Here is a 9,645-nt window from a genome sequence, read left to right as displayed (position 1 = left end):
GTGTCCGCTCTGTGCCCGCCCTCGGGGCGTGCCCCGGCAGCGGGAGAAGCCGTGCGGGAAAGCGGAGGTGCTCGCAAGCCCGGCTGGTGCCAGGAGCTGGCTTTTGGTTTGCAGTGGGTATGTCTTAAAGGAGCGCTGGTGTTTGTTTCCGTAGGAGAAGCGGGGAGGCATCCCGAAATCCTGGAAGTGCACTGAAAGGTAAGTGGAAGTTAAGAATTCTCTTGACAGCTGCTTCTTGAGTGGGATGGTTACTTGGTTTCGCCGAGCACTTGTCTCCGGGGGCTCGGCGTTTTGCATGCTGCGGCTGTGTGATTGAGAAGTGTCAATTGCCTTCGTATCTGATTAATTAAAATTATGTTTTGCGTTCATCAAGCTTGAGTGCATAGTCCCCTTCGTCTGAAAAGAGACTGGTGAAAGATAACTACACAGTCAGTGACTTATAAAGACTTAAATTATTCCTGAATACAGTAATGCTGGTTTTTGTTAGCAGAATACAAACTCCATTTTGTTAATTTCTAATACTCTTTTAAGAATGAGAACGAACACTGATTATTGCATGATGCTGGCAGAATTTTGGGACAGGCTGTAGTACCTTTTTTTAAAATATATTTTGATGTAAAACTACTTATGTGTTTCAGATTTTTTTTAATAGGGATATTGGAAGTCCACGAGAAGAGTTTCAGGAGGAATGGCATTATCATGTTATTAACAGTGAAACTGTTTTAAATAGAGTGCCCTCTGTTTAATCCAGACTGCCTCAGTCTGGTTTTAGTATTGAATGTTTTTCACTATGAGATAAAGTCTGGAAGATTCAGAGCAGTCTCTTCTCAGGGTGAGCAGAGACACATTTGTTTTTCTGTAATGTTAGGGGGGTGGAATTGTAGGAGGGCTCTTTATTTGTGAGGTGCCTGAATCCTTGTCTTACAGAGAATGAAGTTCTGTCAGATACCTGAAAAGTATTTATTTTTTCCTGTTGTGGCTGAAAGTTAATGTGTACATGTTCAAAGTCCAGCAGTGCTGAGGAACGCTGATATTTTTCTCAGAAATTTTTTTCAGTGACCTATAGGCACATCTGATACCAGATAGCTTGGTTTTGTTTTTCAAGGGAAAAGTACAAAGTCCTGCTTTTGTTTATGTTTGGTGCTTTTTGTTTGTTTGTTTTGGGGATTTATTTTGTGGTGCTTGGAAGCATAACTGGATTATTTATCCATAAAAGAATGCTGGTATTGCTGAGTCCGTCAACATGGACGTTCAGTTCTGATCTCAGAGCATTGGCTTTGTGTGATGTGTTGCAGATGAACAGAACTGTAGCAGGGGACTGCAGTTGGCACAATTTGTCTTCAAGTACCATCTCTTTCAAGGTTTAACAAGGTTTTGGGTAGCTGTTCCTACCTCTCTCCCCCCACCCCTCCAAGTACATAAAGACTCTTGATAAGTAAAGCTCTGTGCAATTGAGAGATCTGCTCTGCCATGTTTTGCTTCCTAAATTTCCTTTCACCATGGACCACAGTCTTTTAAAAATAAGATTGCATATATGAGGGATGTGATGTTTTGGGAACTGATGTGATGTTTTGAAGCTGTATCTTCACCAAGTGAGTCTGCATAATTTAAAAGGGCCTACAGTCTTGCTACAACCTGTTTTGAGAAGGAAGCTTCACCATAATTACAGTGCTAGTCTGAAGAAATCAGTAGTATGCACAAGGAAATAACATAAAGAAAAGAAATTTTCATTTTGTGTAAAAAAACAAAACAAAACAAAAAACCAAACAAAACCAAAACCCTGAATGTCCTTTAGGGTGGGAAGGTCGTCGGGATTCCATGCAGTAATCAGTACTTTTTGTGGTTTATTCAGTTGGTTTTGTTTGTTGTTTTTTTTTTTTAATTTATTATGCATGGTGGTGATGCTTACTAAAAAGATTAAGTATTCTGGGATAAAGTTATGTTTGCTTGTATCCAGCCATGGATATGATTGTTGGGATTCCTGCTCGTGTTGCTGGGTTAGAGGAAGGTGGCATGGTTTTCTTGACTAGCTTTCAAAAGTCCATGTTTCTGAGCAATTGTGTGGCTGTGCATTGTGTATTAGCAGACTGTGAGATACATTAAAGGTACTGCTGTTCTCTGCCTGTGCCTTTAATGTTCTCTCTAGCACTGAATAGTGTTTTGTGGTGTGCTCTTCATAACTGTGTTCTGGAGTACGGAGCTGTGTGACTGACAGTGACTTGAAGTATTTTGAGTTTTCAGATGACAAAAAAGGATTATGGCATTGTTGTTCTGGTTTTTTCCCCCCTCAATATCTTAATATATATTTGAACTATTTAAATACCGCATCTTTTTTTCCCTGAGTGTTACTTTCCCCAGCTTTGTATAAGTTGTCATTTACAAGTCACTAGAAGCCTTTTGTCATTTGAATAAAATGGTCAACCTGCTTTAATTACAGTGATGATGGAAAAGATCTTTCTGTAGTCCATTTTTGTTTCTTTGGATGTCTTTTAAAAAAGGCTGTGAAAGGTGGGGAAGGAAATTATCTTCTCAGGCATGATTAGAGGGCTAAATATTTTATGGATAGTATCACAGTCTCAAACCATTGTTTCATCTTTCTCTTGGAGAAGGGATCGTCTGGAGCAGTAGTTGTAGTTTCTTTCTGTTTGTGGTGTGTGCTTGGGGTTTTTTGGAGGGGGCAACCCAAAGACCGTTCTTCACAGGAACAGCCATTTGAGTTTAATCTGCTATTTTCTCTTGAAGTCTAAAGCTCTGAGATCCTGGTGTATGATAGGACCATTGTTTCAAGCCCTGCTTGTCTGCCACAGCTGACAGTATTTGACAGCAGGTGCTTTATTCTTACACTCTTTCCTGGGCAGGCATATAGGGCTACTCCTTAGGTCAGCTCTCCCAGTCTTTCAGTGGGGATGATGTTTGGTACGGATTTCAGTTTAATGTATATACTTAATTTATAAAAAATTCCGAGCCCATGTATGGTTTTTACAGCTCCCATGTTTTCTGTCAATAAGCACTACACTTCATGTCTTGTGTGAATAAGTCATTCCTCTGTTCTCTTTGCAACCTGTTACCTGAGAACTTCATGTGATACTCCTCGTTTTCTTTATCAGGAGGGGCAGAACTGTTCACCTCTTTCCCAGGCAGTGTGATCTGAGTTGAGAACATTTAAAGATCAGGGTAATGTGTTTGCTCAAAGACTTGTCTGGGCAGGAAAATAATTTTAGATTCCATTACTTTTCTTTATGCTTGTTCTCTTATATTAAGATACGAACTAACATGAGGAATTGAGGCTGGAGACTTCCCCAGCTCACTGTTGGTGAAGGACATCTGTGCCATAGTAATGATCACTTAAGTCCTGTGGCTATTTTCAGGGAAAATTGATCTGAGCAGAGACAGTCACAAATAGTACAGTTTGATTTGCTCATTCAGTCAGTTATTTTCATTTCCAAGTAGAATAATTGTGAGAAGTAATTCTTGACTTATTTAATGCTGTTTTCTACAGGTTTTTTTGAGAGTAAGAAAGTATTTTGAGGTTATGTTTGCTGTTTTATCTACGGCTGGTTATACATGCCGGTTGAATTTTTCTCTCTCACCACCTTTGCTTGGATAATTCATGCTTCTAATAACAAGACAAGTATTTTTCAACTTTAGTCTCAGGGCAGATGTATGGAATGACTCAATGTGTCTCCATTTTTATATAAAATTCTGACTTTAGTTTCTAAGCTTTAAATGTAAGGTCAAGAGTTAGAGGGGCACTTCTGATGAAATAAAAATAGTTATCTAGTAAAACCCCACTGTAAAACAAAAATCTGTATTGCCAGTAGTGCCACAAGAAGAGAACATATAAACCACAATCAGGGACTGGCTGAAATAGTGTGTGGTTTGCAAACTGTTTCAATATGTACTGCAGGTTATTAATAATAGCAGAAGTTTTGTATTGTAAGGAAAATTCCTGTGTGGCCATTAGTCATTCTTCTGTTAGAGTTACATTTTTCTATCAAAATTATGCATTTGGGTGCAGGATTTTTATATTCTGCCCTCCTTAGAGCCAAAGAAGATAGAAATGGTGTGCTACAGATGTTTGTGTGACATTTATGTTCATGTGTATATTTTAAGAATAATAAATTATATGGGCAGGGAACACATTTGCCTAACAAACCATGTAGCTACTTTTAAACTAATCTGCATCTTTAATTTAATGCCACTGTAAAATAATTTGTATCTCATGTACCCTGGTGAAAGGTTAGGCTGAACTCCATAACAGTGTTACTCTGTCACTTGCAGAAACCTTTTTTCTCTGAAATCCTTTGTTTCTCATGTTATGGATTCTATTTGAAAATGTTCTTGGGAATAAAAATCACTTATGGTTATCTACTTCAGTAGATGTTTTATTATTAATCTATTCAGATGATTTGTAAAAGACAGAACTATCATTGGCAAGTCACTTTTTTTGGCTTTCTGTTCTGCAGGCAGTCCAGCTTGCCTCTGCTGCCCACTGCCTACGTCAGACCTGCTGCCTTGACCTCTTGGTGTGATTCTGTAGAGGAATTTAGATTTTATGGATCAAATTTATTAACTTTGCCTGAAAACAGACAACCAGAGACATCTGTAAGGAGATCCCGCTACGGTAGTGAAATAAAATGTCAGGTTATAACTACTGAAAAGTGGTAAACTATGTATTTATTTATCTCTTGGTACTGAATATCCCTGCTTGGAAAATGCCAAATCCCTGGCTGTGTAATACTGTTCAGCACAGGACCTGATGGAGATGGTTGCTGCAGTTCAAACCTATTGAAACACTCTTCCAGGAATTCCCTCTTTCTGCGTATTCTGTGTGGGCTTTTTCTATAGGACAAAGTCTCTAATGACATGTCATTGCATGTTGTTTTGTTTGACTAACGCTGAATTTTGCAGTCCAAAAACGCAAAGTCTGTGTTCTTGTGTGTAATCTTACTATGTTTTTATTTTACTGACTGTGATCTTCAGCAAGCTAGACTGGTTAGATGTCCTTTAGTGGTGTCTGCATTGTGTGTGGTTCACGAGTTCTTTAAATAGTTACACATTGCTGTTCCTCTGAATTCTATTTAAGTGAAATGTATGACATGGACATTTGTGCAGGCTGCATGACTGTACTTTGCTGATTCATACAGGGCACTAGTGATACTTCTGGAATCTTTTTCTGTTTCTGTTCCCTATATTTAGTAGTTTATGATCTTTAAATTGTAATTCTGTTTAGGGTCTTCCTCCTCATTTCTGCCCTGCCTTGACCCATCTGTGGACTGGGGGAATTTTTCTACATCTATCTGGAAAGACAGTGAGAAAGCTTAAAAGAATAATCTTATTTTTCATGACCATTCAGCTGAGAAGATATTGGATTGAAAGGTAATGAGGTGAAATATGTATAAAATTTGCTTAGGTTTTTTTTCCTTCCTGTCTTGATTTATTTTATTTTTATTCAGACAGGTTGCTTATTTCTAAGAGTTCTGGTGTCTGTTTCTTCTTTACATCTCTTCTTATTTTCTTTTTTCTCTTTTCTGTCTCCATTAGGTTTGAAGATATCTTGAGCTTTAGCAGAGGCTGGAGAGCAGCCTCTAATCATGCCTGCCTCTGTTCTGATTTGGATTAGGGCCACAAGGTAGAAAACTTGATTTAGAAAAGAAGTTCATAGTAGTTACTCAAGTAACTTTTCTAAATATCCTAAGCACAAGATCTTGGAGACACATGGGCGTAAGTGTACTAGATTTTGTTTTAGATATAGCTCAAGTTAGCTTCTCTCTGTAAATTTGAATATTATATTTCCTTCATGTGAAAACAAATTAACTAGAATTTTATTTTTTTTTCAAAACATGATCTTTGTGAAGATCTGGTATCTTATGACCAGTGTGCCCCATGTGTAAACTACACTGGCAATTCTACCATCCACTGTGTGGTAGCAATATTGTGATGGCTGAACATAGGAAGCAGCAATGAGGCATGTTTATGAAACTGGGAGCCTTTTACATAAACTTAGTTATAGAGAGGGTGGAGTGAGCAATTTATCAAGCATTCTGGTACATGCCATCAGAGTAGGGCAAAGAACAAAAATCTAAATGTTCAACTTTGAGTTTTGATATCTCTTTATTACACTAGGTTAGAGATATTTTTTGATAAAAATACTTGATGCTTCTGCATATCACTGTTGTCCCTCATGCTTTATGGTTGGGAATATGCATGCAGTTAAAAGTGGTCATTGAAAAAAGCTCTCTACTTAGAGTGGTTGTTGTACTGGTCTTTAGTATCTGCATGTAACAACAGATGATGGCAGAGATCACTCGATAAGTTGGATACCTGCTATCAAAATTTTGCAGATGAAAACTTTTCATGCTTTTGGCACAGTTGAAGTAAGTGCTAAGATTTAGATTTATTTCTGCCAAATTAAGGTTAGAGTTTGAATTTCCAGACTTCTGTTGTAACCACGTTGGTTTGTTAGAATATGTGAAACAAAACTTTAGTAGACAAGACAAGTGTGTGTTTGTTGTTAGAACCCAGTCTTGATAGTACAGGTCTTTCTTTGTGCAATGGTGACAGTGTAAAAGGGAGTGTTAATGTATTTTCAAACTCTTCATATTACTAATACAGCAGTGGGACAGACAGATGATGGGTTAAAGTCCATTTACTGTAGTGAACTTACAGAAGAAGTGATTGAGGAGTTGAAATTATTGTAATGTGCCCTTTTACACAGAAATGTAAGGCATGCTGAGGAAGGATTTATCCCAGCAAAAGCTCATATTTCTTTATGTGTAACAGTGGAGAACTTTCCATTGCCTTTTTTCTTTTAAAGATGTTTGGTTGAGCCGAAACAATGTAGAGATGTGAGCTAAATATGGACACAGTGGAGGGTGAGCGGGGTTTAGATGTGGAATGGAAAAATGACTAGAACCTTGTGCATGTAGATTTTTTTTTTTTTAAGCTGCTTGTGTCTTGTTCTAAGCATAGAAGAGGCCTTAGACAAAACTGCTGAGCTTCCAAAGCTGCTTCTAGATTGTTAATTATGTATATTCATTCTGTTTGATAATTATGTAATTGACAAACCGCAATACCCAACGGTCTCCAGTGTTGCATCTGTGCAGTAGTTTCAAGTAGTAACATCCTTAAGTTTCTGGATGTTATATAAACCATATTTGTGGTAATTTTTTGGGAAGAGAGATGCTGATCTTGTCACACTTCATGGGAGCTGTTCTGATAGCTTTCTTCATTTGAGTGAACTGCAGGAGCTTGCAGTGCAAATCTTGCCATGTCAGAGGGGAAAGAGTTACATGAAAATCTCTGAAATGGTTAAGTGGTACCTATGGAAATACAAATAGAGGTGGGAATCCTGGGCTGGAGGCTCAGTTGAATGAAAGTAGAGAAGAAATACTTAAAATACTGAATGAATTTAAGCTAAGCACTCATAAACTGTATTTCTGTGCTGTTTATTTTCATACACATCCTGTGACAGCAACCCTTCCTTTAAATCATAGATGTCACATGCATTTCATGATGGCTAGTAGCAGGCTACTGCCTTTTCTGTTTTCTTAGATATGTGCATCTGCCAAGACTCGTTTCACATGCTGTGACTCTTCAACTTTGCCTTCCCCTGTGTGTCTGTAAACACCACAAGTTTGGGAAGCCTCTGTGTATCTGTGGAATAAGAATTTCCTTTTTGTTTGTTTGGGGGTAACGGAGAGAACAAGATTTTCTTTCTTCTCACTGTAATTAGTGTTAGAACTTGAGACAATAAATAAAAATTTTAAAACAGCTTAGGCATGGCTTATTGTCCATGAGTCTGCAAAGGACCAATTGCAGAAGTAACCGAGGTGCCCTTTTGGTTGTGCAGGTGTTGAGTGGACTTGGACTGTGCATTGTAGTCCTTTAAGATGTATAGTAGTGCTAGTGGTGATAACTGCTGCCTGCACAGAACGTGTACTGTTTCTGCATTAGTGATGAAAATACTTATGGAAATGAAACTTCATTGGAGAGTTCAGCTTCATTGAGTCTCCTCAGCTACAGAAAAATGGTTTTGATGTATCTGGGTGTTTAAATCATTCAAATGGCAGCTGTGTTCAAGGAATCATGGTGTTAACTCTTGGAGAGAATACAAGCTTTGCATTTTTCCTCTCTATAGGTGAAATCCTTTCGGTTGGCTACAGGCCTACTACGGTTTTTTGCAGTAAATGTATAAAGTTTGCATGGCACAACTAAAACTGCTGCACTGATTTCCCATTTTTAATTTAAATTAAAATGTTTGCATTTTAGTTTTTAACTTGCCAAGTTAGCCCAAGATTAAACTCTGGAATTTTTAGGAAAATGGTTGAAGATGCTCTGCTAAATGCCCTAATAATGTTTATACATTAACTTTGTTGGTAATTTTTTTTCTAGCTACTTGAATGTTTAAATTGAGTAAAACTCATGATGCTAGGGCAGAAAAATAACTGTGCAACAGTGGGATTTCACATTTGTTGTGCACAAAGTCCTAATCAAGTTAAGGGCTGTGGATGGATTCCAGACTGACTTAGGGGTCAGTGGCCAATACTAATTGGTGTTAATGCTGCTGAAATTGTGTAATCAAGTATTGTGCTCATTGTCACAGGGTGCTTTGTGCCCCATCACCCCCCCTCCCTGTTTGGCAACTTATAATTAACTAAATGTTCAAAGGTGGGTTTTTTTATTTCCTTTGTGGCCTTTTTCTCAGACTTGCAGATTCTGGTTTGTGCTAAAGGCAGAAAATTAGGCTCGATGTAGAAAGTAGAGGGAAGTTCAAGGAAATTTAAGTGCAGTGTCTCTGGATGTTAATTGCATCTAATAAATGCAGAAAGCTTAAAAAAGATCTGTTGGTCAGTGGGGGAGTGGAAATATTATGGCTTTGCTTTTTTTTCTTTTCTTTCTAACTGCTAGGAAAGCGCTGCTTCAGCACTGCTCCTCATTAATTTACTGAAACATTTTGTAGGAACATTATCACATATGGCTGGTGGAGATGTGTGTGGGTGTGATGGTCCATTGCTCTCCTCTGCTGATGATACTCCCATGATTGTAACTTACTGTATTTGATGGCTTATTTTGACAATAAATTTTTGGTCTTGTGAGCGAGAGGAGGGAACAAATCTTAAATGGACATTATCATGCTAATTAGGAAACCTTAATCACCATGTAAAGAGTTGTCAGCTCTATCAAGTTTTGATGTATTTCAAATTAATATTCCAGTGGGTAGCTTTTGATAGACAAAATATCTTTGCTGCACGTACTGGCTTTATGCAGAATTCTCGCAATAGTTATTTTATTGCTATTTCTGTGAACTGCCGGGGCATTCTGCTTTAGTAATGTGTGTAGGCTTGGAATAGATTGTGCTGATTATCTCTTTGTCTCTGTGAATGCAGACTTTAGAGCTTCTAAAGTGTGTAATGTTGCTATAAGTAAATTCTGCATGTTTATGCATATGCGTCTCATCTGTGGGAAATGGAAAGGGTTTTTATTAGGATTTCCTTTTTTATTGCAGGGGAACGTTTGAAGTTACCATCATCTTGGTTTTAATCATTCAAAAGTAACAGATAGAACTGATTAGGGAACAAAATTGTTAAAATACAGTTATGAAAGTCTTTTCGAAGTGCCAGTTGGATGGTTGGCAGAGAAGGC

The 9,645-nt window shown here is 37.9% G+C and overlaps 1 protein-coding gene across 8 annotated transcripts in view; it reads left to right on the top strand.

Moving 5' to 3' along the window:
- The first annotated feature begins 16 nt into the window (after nt 1–16).
- Nucleotides 17–9,645, top strand: part of FAM126B (family with sequence similarity 126 member B) — a 47,730-nt gene continuing 38,101 nt past the window's right edge. For 2 of the 8 annotated variants that reach the window (XM_018071763.2, XM_018071757.2), the window contains exon 1: nt 18–198. The gene's annotated coding sequence lies outside the window, so the exon portion shown is untranslated. Of the gene's footprint in view, nt 199–4,466; nt 4,606–5,233; nt 5,380–5,636; nt 5,725–8,604; nt 8,671–9,645 lie in introns of those variants that run through there. The other 6 variants (XM_018071758.2, XM_018071759.2, XM_018071764.2 and 3 more) reach the window with 6 other exon arrangements.

Source organism: Manacus vitellinus, unplaced genomic scaffold (genome assembly GCF_001715985.3).
Source record: "Manacus vitellinus isolate BGI_N305 unplaced genomic scaffold, ASM171598v3 scaffold_20_pilon, whole genome shotgun sequence".
Lineage (NCBI taxonomy): Eukaryota > Metazoa > Chordata > Aves > Passeriformes > Pipridae > Manacus > Manacus vitellinus.
Note: the sequence above shows the minus strand (reverse complement) of the source record. Positions and strands in the feature narration are given on the sequence as shown.